Raw genomic sequence first — 13,025 nt, 5'->3', positions numbered from 1 at the left:
CTATAGGGGAAAAGAATCTAAAAAAAGTGGACATATGTATAACTGATTCACTTTGCTGTACACCTGAAACTAACACAATGTTGTAAATCAACTATACTCCAATAAAAATTTTTTTTAAAAAATAATTTGTTCCAAATGAAAGAACAAAAGAAAACCCCAGGAGAAAATCCTAATGAAATGGTTGTAAATAATTTACCTGATAAAGAGTTCAAAGCAACAGTAATAAAAATGCTCATCATGGCTTCCCTGGTGGCGCAGTGGTTGAGAGTCTGCCTGCTGATGCAGGGGACACGGGTTCATGCCCCAGTCTGGGAAGATCCCACATGCCGTGGAGTGGCTGGGCCCATGAGCCATGGCCACTGAGCCTGCGCGTCCGGAGCCTGTGCTTTGCAATGGGAGAGGCCACAACAGCGAGAGGCCCGCGTACCGCAAAAAAAAAAAAAAAAATGCTCACCAAACCCAGCAGAAGAATACAGCAACACAGTGAAAACTTCAACAAAGTGTTAGAAAATATTAAAAAGAACCAATCAGAGCTGAAAAATACAACTGAAATGAAAAATACACTCTGAATAGCCAAGGCAATCTTGAGAAAGGAGAGAGCTGGAGGTATCATGCCCCCTGGCTTCAGACTATACTACAAAGCTACAGTAATCAAAACAGTATGGTACTGGCACAAACACAGACACATAGATCAATGGGATGGAGCAGAGAGCCCAGAAATAAACCCATGTTTATTTGATCAATGAATCTATGACAAAGGAGGCAAGAGTATACAATGGGGGAAAGACAGCCTCTTCAATAAATGGTGTTGGGAAAACTGGACAGCTACACGTAGAAGAATGAAACTGGACTACCTGCCGACACCACATACAAAAATAAACTCAAAAGCAATTAAAGACTTAAATGTAAGACCTGAAACAATAAAACTTTTAGATGGAAACATAGGCAGCGTGCTCTTTGATTCAGCTTAAGCAATAGTTTTTGGATCTGTCTCCTCAGGCAAGGGAAACAAAAACAAAAATAAACAAATGGGACTACATCAAACTAAAAAGCTTTTGTATAGCAAAGGAAACTATCAACAAAATGAAAAGGCAACCTACTGAATGGGTGAAAATATTTGCAAAATACATATTCAATAAGGGGTTAATATCCAAAATATACAAGAACCCAGACAACTCAACAACAAAACCAACAACTCAGGGCTTCCCTGGTGGCGCAGTGGTTAAGAATCCACCTGTCGGGGCCTCCCTGGTGGCGCAAGTGGTTGAGAGTCCGCCTGCCGATGCAGGGGATACGGGTTCGTGCCCCGGTCTGGGAGGATCCCATATGCCGCGGAGCAGCTGGGCCCGTGAGCCATGGCCGCTGAGCCTGCGCGTCCGGAGCCTGCGCGTCCGGAGCCTGTGCTCCGCAACGGGGGAGGCCACAACAGTGAGAGGCCCGCATACCGCAAAAAAAAAAAAAAAAAAAAAAAAAAAGAATCCACCTGTCAATGCAGGGGACATGGGTTAGAGCCCTGGTCCGGGAAGATCCCACATGCCACAGAGCAACTAAGCCTGTGCATCACAACTACTGAGCCTGCACTCTAGAGCCCATGAGCCATAACTACTGTGCCCACGTGCCAAGAGCCTGTGCTCCGCAACAAGAAAAGCCACTGCAGTGAGAAGCCCACACACCATGACAAAGAGTAGCCCCTGCTCTCTGCAACTAGAGAAATCCCACGCACAGCAACAAAGACCCAATGCAGCCAAAAATAAATAAATAAATTTATTTTTAAAAACAGGGGGCTGCCCTGGTGGTGCAGTGGTTAAGAATCCGCCTGTCAATGCAGGGCACACGGGTTCGAGCCCTGGTGCAGGAAGATCCCACATGCCATGGAGCAACTAAGCCCGTGCACCACAACTATTGAGCCTGAGCTCTACAGCCCACGAGCCACAACTACTGAGCTCATGTGCCACAACTACTGAAGCCCACGTGCCTAGAGCCCGCTCTCCACAATGAAGAGTAGCCCCCACTCCCCACTACTAGAGAAAGCCCGCACACAGCAACAAGACCCAATGCAGCCAAAAATAAATTAAATTAATTAATTTTAAAAAAACTCGATTAAAAAATGGACAGAGGATCTGAATAGCCATTTTTCCAAAGAAGACATATGAATAGCCAACAGGCACATGAAAGATGCTCAACATCAGTAATAGTCAGAGAGATGTAAATCAAAACCATAATGAGCTATCACCTCACACCTGTTAGAATGGCCATCATCAAAAAGACTGCAAATATAGCACAGGGAGATTAGCTCAGTGCTTTGTGACCACCTAGAGGGGTGGGATAGGGAGAATGGGAAGGAGACGCAAGAGGGAGGAGATATAGGGATATATGTATACGCATAGCTGATTCACTTTGTTATAAAGCAGAAATTAACACACCATTGTAAAGCAATTATGTTCTAATAAAGATGTTAAAAAAATAAAAAAATAAAACACAAACACACACACAAAAAGACTGCAAATAACAAGTGCTGGTGAGGATTTGGAGAAAAGGGAGCCCTCGTACACTGTTGGTGGGAATGTAAATTGAATGCAGCCACTATGGAAAACAGTATGGAGATTCCTCAAAAATTAAAAAATAGAACGACCATACAATCCAGCATTTCCACTTTTGGGTATTTATAAAGAAAATCAAAACACTAATTTGAAAAGATATATGCACCTTAATGTTCATTGCAGCATTATTTACAGTAGTCAAGATATGGAAGTAACCTAAGCGTCTATCAATAGATATGTTATATACATATATATGAAATCTTGCCATTTGTGACAACATGGATGAACCTAGAGGGTATTACGCTAAGTGAAATAAGTCAGAAAGAGAAAGACAAATACTGTATGTTTTCACTTATATGTAGAACCTAAAAAACAAAACAAATATAACAAAACAGAGACATATTCATAGATACAGTGAACTAGTAGTTGCTGGGGGAAGGGGTTGGGGGGATGGGTGAAATAGTTGAGGGGATTAAGAGGTACAAACTGCCAGTTATAAAATAAATAAGTCATGGGGATAGAATGTACAGCACAGAGAAAATACTCAATAATGTTGTAATAACTTTGTATGGGGCATAACACATAAAAATATCAAATCACTCTGCTGAAACTAATATAATACTGTCAGTCAACTATACTTCAATTAAAAAAAAAAAAATCTACCCACTCTGTGAAACACATTTTCTGTTCAGAGGCAGAAGTGCCTTCAAGATGCCTTCCACGGCCTCTCCCAGCAGCCTCCTCAGGCCCTGCTCAGAGGGACAGTGTCAGAGCCACAGAGGGGGGTGCCCAGGGTGAGCCACCACCCCACCCTGTCCACGCTGCCCACCTCCTCTCCCCTAGACACTCATAAACGTGGCTGCACACACAACACTCCCGCTCCCAGCGGTGACACCACTTGTCCATAAGGGTCGTTCATAGACTCGTAGACAGTGACACTAAAATGAACCTATATCTACAAAACAGAAATCGAGTCGCAGACATAGAAAGCTAACTTATGGTTACCAGGGGCTAAGCGGGGGTGGGATACACTGGGAGATTGAAATTGACACATACACACGGCTATATATAAAATAGGTAACTAATAAGGACCTACTGTGTAACATGGGGAACTCTACTCAGTACCCTGTAATGACCTATACGGGAAACGAATCTGAAAAAGAGTGGATATATGTATATACATAACTGATTCACTTTGCTGTACACCTGAAACGAACACAACATTGTATATCAACTATACCTCAATAAAAAATTGTTTAAAAGAAATTGGTATTAGATGGGATGTTAGCGATCACCTGAAAAGGGAAGGAGCTCATCCAATTAATTCAACAATTATTCATTCCGTGCCAGCTGTGCACCTAGATTCTGGTCCTTACAGTGTCTGTGCCTTTGAGAGACACTACATTTAAACATTAAAAAAAAATTGTAGAGAAATAGGAGATAGAGGTAATCCTAACAACTTCTACCATATATTTAGCACTGACTCTGTGCCTGGCATCATAAGAAAAGCTTGATTTTCACTAATTCTAATCTTTAAAACAAGGCTTCAAGGTTGCCATTATTATCCCTTTATTGCAAATGAGTAAACCAAGGCTCAAAGAGGTTAAGTAACCCTCTAAGACCACACAGCTAGTAAGTGGCAGAACGAGCATCTGAACCCAAATGTGTTAATTCCGAAGTCCACACATGTGCCACTATCCTTTGGAGCTCAAAGTATGGCACAAAAAATGTCATTGCAGTCTGGAAATTCTTTGAATGGGTGTGCTCAGGGCTGACCGGGGTTCCAAAGAGCCAAGACGTACAGCTTCCTCTCTGAATGCTGCCTGGCTTGTTCGAAGTTCATTGAGCTCAATATACCTAATGTAAAAGCTGCTGGAGATTCTAGCATGGTGAATTCTGAGGTCAATATTAAGATAACAGGTCCAAACTAAAATGTTACACAAAGGAACAGTAATGCTAATCCCTCCACCAATAAAAGGCTTTGCTCTAAGGCCAAAACACTTGGCAAATATTTTTCCACCAATCCCCACAGGTATCTTATTCAGTTGTAAAATGGTGCTTCAGACAAAGTTTAAAACAACAAAAACCAGCTTCTTAAGTATCAACTGTCCAAACAATACCCAGTTTACAATTTCTTGATTCAGAATACATCATTCAATCCACGCTTCAACTTCTAGGAAATAAAACTCAAGAAAATAATTACTATAGAAACAACATTAAATATTCTAAGCAAACTTACTCAAGGTTCAAAATATGTTTTTTCTATCCCTTGTCTAAGTCAAATTGATATCAGTTTCCTCTCCTCTCCTTTGTCTCCTTTTATTAATTTGTCATAATCTCCCCTAAACCAGCAATTATTTCTCTTCCAAGTATATTTCATCAACCTTTTAGAATATTCTGGCTTGAAGTAAGAAGCCAGAAATACAATGCATTCCATGGCAGCTTAACCCAGTTGGATGGAACGGTGCAATAATTAAACCCAGATCAGGTGTTTCATCTCCTATTAAGCACAGGGCCTAGACAAAGCAGGCACCAACCAATGACAGCAAAATTAACTTGCAAACCCATTACTATGGGCAGGCGTCTTACTAGTTTGGTTTGTGGCAGATGTGCACCTGAGTCTGGGAAGGTGGGGCAGGAGTGGAGGCTGGGGATGAGGAAAGGAGAGGAAAGTATCACCCCACTCCTGGACACAGAGGAACTCCCTAGCTAGTATATATCAGTGGGGGTGGCGAAGGAGGTTGGGAAAAATGGAGAAACAGAAGGATCTTTTTCCCCATTTTCTGACATCTGAAGTAGATTATTGCTTTGAATAAGATGGAGAACCTAAGGTATTCATGATTTTTATGATACTAGATAACAGCACAGTACCTGCCACGGTGAGCAAGTGGAAACCGAGTGCTTTCCATTTATCATCTCATTGAACCACCCTGCAAAGTGAGTATTAACATGCCTGTGTCATATCCCCAGAAACAGGTGTTTCTCACCAGGCGGGGATGCTGCCTGCTAGATAGCAGGTGACATTTTTTGGTGCCATGGCCCCTTTTGGCAGTCTTGTGAAGTCTACCAACACCATCTTAGAATTATGTTTTTAAACGTATAAAACAAAGGAAACCACTGTACTGCATCACAGTTCTAACCACGGACTCCACAGAACGCGTAGAGAATTTCTGGGAGAGACTGGACTTGTTCCACACAAAGCATGTGTGAGAACTAGAAAGGCCACGTACTACAGAGCCACCCTGCCCTGCAGGCTTGCGCTGTGGGAGATGGCTCGATGTGTGAGAGACAGAACTCCACAAGCTGAGTAGCTGGGCGAGGTCAGGCCTGCGGCGCTGATGTACACTGGATGCCCAAGGGCCAAAGACCAAGGCAGGTAGAATGGCTACTGCTGGTCCTGTCCCAAGGCAGCATTGGTGTTCTACCTCCCGTGGCTGCTCCACAGGCATGGGCTGGGATCACACCAGGCTCGACGATCAGGCACCAGAAATGGATTGATGGGGTTCACTCCAGATCGTCAGGGAGGAACACAGAAGGAAGGCACGAGGCCCATTTCAGCAGCAACACCTGATGGCAGCAACAACCCAAACTGGCCCACTGAGCAATACCATGCAGGACTCCCACCCTGAATTGAGAAAGCATGCCCTGTCGTCCTTAAGGAACTGCAGGGAGAGAGCCTTCTTCAGTTCAGGCTCCCAGCAGGAAACTGACAGCCCTTCAAATGGGATACCTGAGCAGAGTTTAATACAGGCGCTGTTTTCAAAGATGGAGGTGGGCTTAAGGGAAACCAAGACAGATGAAGTAACCGAGATTAGCTAGGGATATTTACCTTTACCACCCCTAGAGAGGCGAGGGAAAAGCAGCTATCGGAACCCAGAGAGGACAGAAAAAAAATATCCTGAGCTCACTTCCCTCCACCCTGCAAATCTCCCTGACACTTCCCATCAGCTGATCCCAACCAAAGCCCGGAGTCCTTAAAGTTCATAATGATCAGCCTTGAGGGCCGAGCAGGGAGAAGAAGAATTTAGAGTTTTTCTAGAAAGGCAAACAGGATACTTTTCACAGGGGTGGGGGGAAGGTGCTCAAAGCCATTTAATTTGTAAAGTAATTTCTACCTCATGGTAAAACATGGATCAAGGAGATCCACAGGAGATACCACTTGTATTCTTTTTTCAGACAGTTAAACTATGTATCTGGGAGGAAAAGTAACTCATAAAGATTAATAAAAAAAAATCAACAAAAATAAGATTCAGACCCAAGTCTGCTTGACAACAGGGCCCACACTTTTAGCCACTCTGATTACTGCCTGTAACGGTTATATTTTAAAAGTGGGATCCTCAGACTGCACAAGAACTTGGCTATAACCCATTCTCATCTCACTGCTCAAAATATTTTTTTCTAAAACTACAGCATATGGACATTTTCATGTAAAACCCTCTATGAGAGAATTATAAACCCTTGTATGAGGACAAGCAGTACAGAAAGCGGTCTATGTTTGGAAACAGTCACCCAAAATAAGAAATAAATTAACGTTTGAAAGGGGAGAATCGCTTGTCTCAGCCTGGGCAAAGCTTCCGTTTTCAGAAATCTATGAAGATTAAAATGAGGCCTCAGGAGAAGCCAACATCACTGATTGTGTGAAAGCTTACAGAGCAAGGCTTATTAGGCAAAACTCCATCCTGCAGACTTTACATCAGTGGGCAAGGGGAGGGTTCTTGTCTTTCCTTAGCAACTTTTATGAAAAGGAATGCATTTGGTAGCTACCTGACACCAAAGAGAAAGCGTAACACGCTGTGTGTTTCACTAGATTAACAACAGTTTATTCTGTTCTCAAGTGTTTTCCTGTTCTCATAAACCAGTGAAGGCTAATTTATGCCTGATTCCTTTTCACACTCATAGCAAGTATCTCCAAGGATTTCTACATTTCTATAGGCGTATATTTCAAGGCAAGCTCGGAGCTTTTTTAATTCTGCCACAGAGAGGATCCTAAGCAGAAAGGTATTTAGCAGGCCACGAGGCCAGGCACTACAGGCTGACAAAGAAGCATCTCAGCTCAACTGAGTTAAACCTGAAGAATGGGATAACCCCTTTTCTGCCATCTCCGTGTAGACAGATGATAAGCCAAGCACAGGTAACCATGCCAGAAATAAGAAAAGGTGGGACAAGGTGAGCCCAAAAAGTAAGACCAGAAAACCAAAGTCACTTGTCAGTTATTTGCCTGTTTCAAAGTTCCTGTCTCAAAAAAAAGCAAAGCTTTGCACCATCTAAGAGACACTGTGGTATCATCATAGAACATGTCTTCAAAGCCTGTAGAAACAGGACAGGTTCTAACCAGGCCTTGCCACTTAGCCCTGGCTGTGTGCCACTAAGCAAATTCATCTCTCTGGAGCCTCAGTCTATCCAACTATATTATGGGGGTCACAATGCCCAGATAACAGGGTGATTGTGAGAGTTACATGAGATTTCCTGCCTTTTTATTTTTTAACCAACCCAAAAGCTTTACAAATAAAGCTCAATTTCCTCTAAGCTCAACTTTGCCTAAGCCAGGTTCTGTAAACACCACTGAAAATGTACTCAAGGGGGTCAAAGAACACCTCCAGAAAAAATTAAGATGGCACCAAAACACAGAACTTCCACTGCATTATGAAGGTTCATTTGTAATTGAAGATGGAAACAAAGGTAGTCTTGTTCTACAGGCTTCCAGAATCCCTCTCACCACTTACTGTATCATATTTGTCTGTCTAGTTGCCCCTTAGACTGTACGTTCTGGAGGGCAAAGATGTTATCTTTTACTTCCATAATCCCAACACAGAGCATGGGAGTTGGGACACCCATAGTGTTTAGTAAGTATTTATTGAACAGATAAACAGATTGCCAACGAAAAATTGGCACTTGCCATCTACCCCTACAAGGATTAAATCATGAGCCACCACAGTCACTGACCTTCAACACCAGCTGAAAGGAGTTCAGAGTGGAGATCAGGAAGGAGGCCCTCTGTGCTCTGGGAAAACTGGCAGGACAGGTCTTCAGATAGTTAGATATTTTCAGGAGAAGACTTGATGAGCCCAAATTCTTTCATCTTCTCATATCTAGAAAATCATTAAAATCATTAACAGAGACATCTGTTCCTCATGACTAGCAGCCAGCCTCTGCCAACGTGTGTGTTCCACTACACATATACCCTCTTCACCAAAATCACATATATACTGACCTCAGCCGCTACCTCTTTGGAGCAGTTCCCCAGAGCTATGTGAAACACTGTCTCCTGGGCTACAGCCCTCAATGTGCCCCAAACAAAACTTAACTCACAGCTCTCATGTTGTGCTTTTTTTTTTTTTTTTTTCAGTTAACAAGATGGATGAACACATGAATTACTGCCTTCCTGCCTCTGTCATAGGGCTGTTCTGAGGGTCAGAGATAACATGTGAACATGCTTTGGAAATTATATAGTGTTTCAAAAGAGCTCAATGAACTGTCTTAGTTTTCTCAGTCTACAGGAAGAGGATGGGAAGTGCTTTTCAAGGCAGGAAAAGAGATGGCTGATAGCCTGACCTTAAGGAAAGATGTAAACTTTTAAATGTCACTACAGAGCTTACCAGTGCCTCAAAGTGTACATTCCTGGCCACAGGTCTCAAATAACTAACAAAAATAAAGTTACACCTTTGTCAATAATGACTTCATTCAGGAAAATGGAAATCACTCTAGGTATTTTGAACAGGAAGGGATTTAATACTAGAGATTAGAAGCTTACAAAAACATTGGAGGGGCTGGGGAAATGAACGTAGAGAAAGTTGCCTTTAGAATTCAGGAAATTAGGAAGTGCAGACATTGCAAAAAAGTACTGTCAATGATCTCAACTACAGGAAAAAAAAAAAAGTAAGGCTCACAAGCTTCTGCTTCAGAGAGCAAGCCAGCAGAAGTGGGTATGTGTACACACGCGTGTGTGTGTGTGTGTACGCATGTGTGTGTGTGTGTGTGTATATTTCCCCTTGTACGTTTGATCAATTTATTGCCTCTCTGAGCGAAATTCACTCTTTCCTTCCTGCTCTGTGAAAATGAATCTGGGCCCTTTAAATATTTCCCTTTGGCTGCTGGCTGGAAATTCAGTTTTGTCTGTGGAGGGCACTGAAGAGATGGTAGGAGGAAGGAGTTTTGCTTCCTGGTTCTGGTGAGACTCCTGCTGCAGGGGCAGCTTTTCCCACCTCCAGCTCCTGCAGTACAAATGATTTCCCCAGCACCCAACTCCCACAGTGACTGACAACCTGCAGTACCCAGCAGCCAGATACCCCCGGCACCCCCGAAGTGGTTCTGGAGCTGTGTGCCTTCTGTGAAGCTCCCCTGAGCAACTTCCCCTGACACCTGGAGGGCGGATTTCCAGCAGTTTCCACCAGGGAGGCCCCACAGCAACCTCTCAACCGGTGAGTGAAACTCAGCCACCCCCTCCCCATAAGGTCTGGAGCACAGACCTGGGGGAGGGGAGGGGTGGAGCTCTTCCTAGGACCTCAGCCCAAGGGGTGGTGGCTGCTCCTCGTATCTGCTAATCCTGTATTGTTCAGAGATCTCTTTACTTCTTACTACCCAATTCCTCATTCCACAAGCCTCTGCTGTACTGCTAAGTCTTTATACTACGGTTTCCCTGTTCAAATTGCTGTACGGTTCCTCTCTCTTGATTGGACGCAGACCAATTCATCCCTCAGTAAGTTTTAGTATATCCTTGTGTAAAATAATTCATTATATGGGATTACTGACTTCCCTTAGTCATGCTGCTATATTCATTCATGCATTCATGTATTTATCCACTCATTCAACAAATATTTACTGAACACTTACTATGTAGTAGGTACTGGGCCTACAAGGTCTTGCCCTCCAGGAGCTTACAAACCAAAGCAAGATAGACACAAGTATGAGACCAAGTAGAGTACAAAGATGAATAAAATGGTCTTCTTTTTTCCAAATTCTCTCCCCCACTGCGTTATGCTGCATTCCATCGCAATGTCTCAGGCAGATCGTATAGCTTTCTGGTCATTTCAGCTATTAAAATTCCATTTTAAAACTCCAACATGAATGGTGTCTCTCCTCTCCCTGGCTGGCAGAGTAGAGGGTGGTAAGGTCAGTTCCTGGAGCACCTGCTCTCCCTCCTGCCTGTGTGCCAGGATAGGGAGAATGAAGGAAGAAAAGCATCTCCTATTACTGATGCTACATGTCTCATGAGGCACACCCTTTTGGATGGGAGGGCCTCTGCACTGCGGGTCTCCTGATGGGGGTCAGGCCCTGTCTCACCCTCTCTCAGACACTCTCCTGGCCCTCCCCATGAAGGTACCCCCAGAGCCGCTTCCTGCTGGAGTCCCACTGCCCAGCAGGCACTCCTCCTGCCTGGGATACCAGCAAGTGGCTTCAAGCCACACAATCGTCTCTCTCCAGGTCTCCTTTCCCCTGCTCGGGTAGCCCCGGCCTGGACCCAATCCTAACCCGCTGCCTTAGCGGTGTTCCGTCTGGGGAATGGGTGCCAGGCTCCTGTTCCTGCAAACGCCTCCACTCTCTGGGCTGGGATTCCTGGGAGCGGCATCTCTACGAGGGCGGGGAGGCAAGAGAGCGACCACGGGGAAAGACGGGCAGAGCACAGCACTCCTCACCGGCTCACAACCTGTGAGTCTACAAGTGAGTGCCCGCTGCCCTTCCAGGCCGTTCAGCACCCCAAACACCTGGCTGGTGTTTGCAGTCACCAAACACCTGGTGTTTGCAGGACTGGTGACTGGAAATGCAGGAGCATTTCCAGTCACCAATCCCTCGGCAAGCCCTGCAGTGGCTATTAGGCCCAGTTGTTGGCAGCTCTCCTAGTGCTGTGAAAGAATGAGCATCACTTTCAAGCCCAGGTTGGACCCTGTTGATAGCTCTAGACAGGAAGTCCCTCGGAGTTGCCCGGTTACACAGGGAAACACTAATAGCACCACAACAGGCCTGTTCTGTGGGGACCTAACCCAGGCACGAGAGGGTTTCCCCAGAGCAGGTGAGATCTGAGTTGAGTCCTAAAGGACACGCAGGTTTACCTAAGCACAGAGTGTAAGGAGAAGGTGCCAAAGACAGGGAAAAGGTCATGTGGAAGTCTGGAGGATAGAGCGTTTTTTTCCAGGAACTGCAAGTTTTTCCTACACCAAATATTCACCGGCACCTACGATGTGCCAGGCATGGTTCTAAGTCTGGAGAGACAGCAGAAAGCAAGACACCACCAAAACCCTGACCCTCACGACGCTTACTGTGTTGGTGGAAGCAGGGAGGCAAGGCAGGGTGCAGAGGGACCTGAAGCTTCAGAGGAAAGGGGGCCAAGGAGGAAGGGCCTTGAAGCACAGCCAGGAAAGGATGGCTTATCTTGAGAACATGGGAATTCCACTGAAGGATTTTAAGCAGAGGTGGTGGGACAGGGAGGATGGGAGGGAGACACAAGAGGGAGGGGATATGGGGATATATGTACATGTATAGCTGATTCACTTTGTTATAAAGCAGAAACAAACACACCATTGTAAAGCAGTTATACTCCAATAAAGATGTTTAAAAATAGATAAAATAAAATAAAATAAAATGGTTGTGAATAGAAAAAAAAAAAGCTAAATTCCAGGGCCTACATTTATTTCTATTACACTCAAATTTCAAAATGATCTTAACAGGTCTGAATTCTGGGCTGAAATTAACAATCAAAATTTCCTATCTGTCATGCCAGCTCTCGATTCCACGTTATGTTTATCCCAAGTCATTTTTCTTAATGAAGAACATCTCAGGAACAAAGACAGAAAGCAAATGCAGTCTGACCAAAGATGGAAACCCCAGCACAATTCATGCATGGGAGAGGGCTTCTGTCAAGGTGGGAGCTGCCACAGGAGAGGCCCAAGCTTGGAGGTGACCAAAAAAAAAGTGAGTGAAGTGGGGATTTGGAGGGGGCAAATGACCTCATGCCTAGTGAGGTTAAGAGATAAGGCAGCCAGGTGGTTCATCACATGCCACCCGTGCCAAAAGAGTGAAACAGAGATGGACGCTCGGATGAAAGAGACCACATAGTGCCTGGGGTAGCTGGAGAGACCCAGAAGTAACACAAACTCTCACCACGAGATAACTGTGTACCAGCATCCCACCAGCATCATATCTTACCTCTCCTTAAAGGACAATATGACATAAGACAGGAAATCTCAAATATCCAGATGAGTACAGAAGCAATAATGTTCTAATATTTGAAGGAAGTGAACATCAGGAAAAAGAGGTACTAAATTCAACAGACAGAAGTAATACCTAAGGAAACACAGTTAATGGAACAAACAGAAACACTGAAAGAAGTACTGGGAAAAGAACCAACCAGAGATCTTGGAAAAACATAAAAATAAACAGCACAATGGATACAGCTGAGGAGCAATTAATAAATCAAGAAATTCTCTCAGAATGCAGCCCAAATTTTCAAAGAGATCAAAAATATGAAATGAAAGTCACAGCGTTATTTAT

Source organism: Mesoplodon densirostris, chromosome 5 (genome assembly GCF_025265405.1).
Source record: "Mesoplodon densirostris isolate mMesDen1 chromosome 5, mMesDen1 primary haplotype, whole genome shotgun sequence".
Taxonomy (NCBI): domain Eukaryota; kingdom Metazoa; phylum Chordata; class Mammalia; order Artiodactyla; family Ziphiidae; genus Mesoplodon; species Mesoplodon densirostris.
This window is presented reverse-complemented; position numbering follows the sequence as displayed.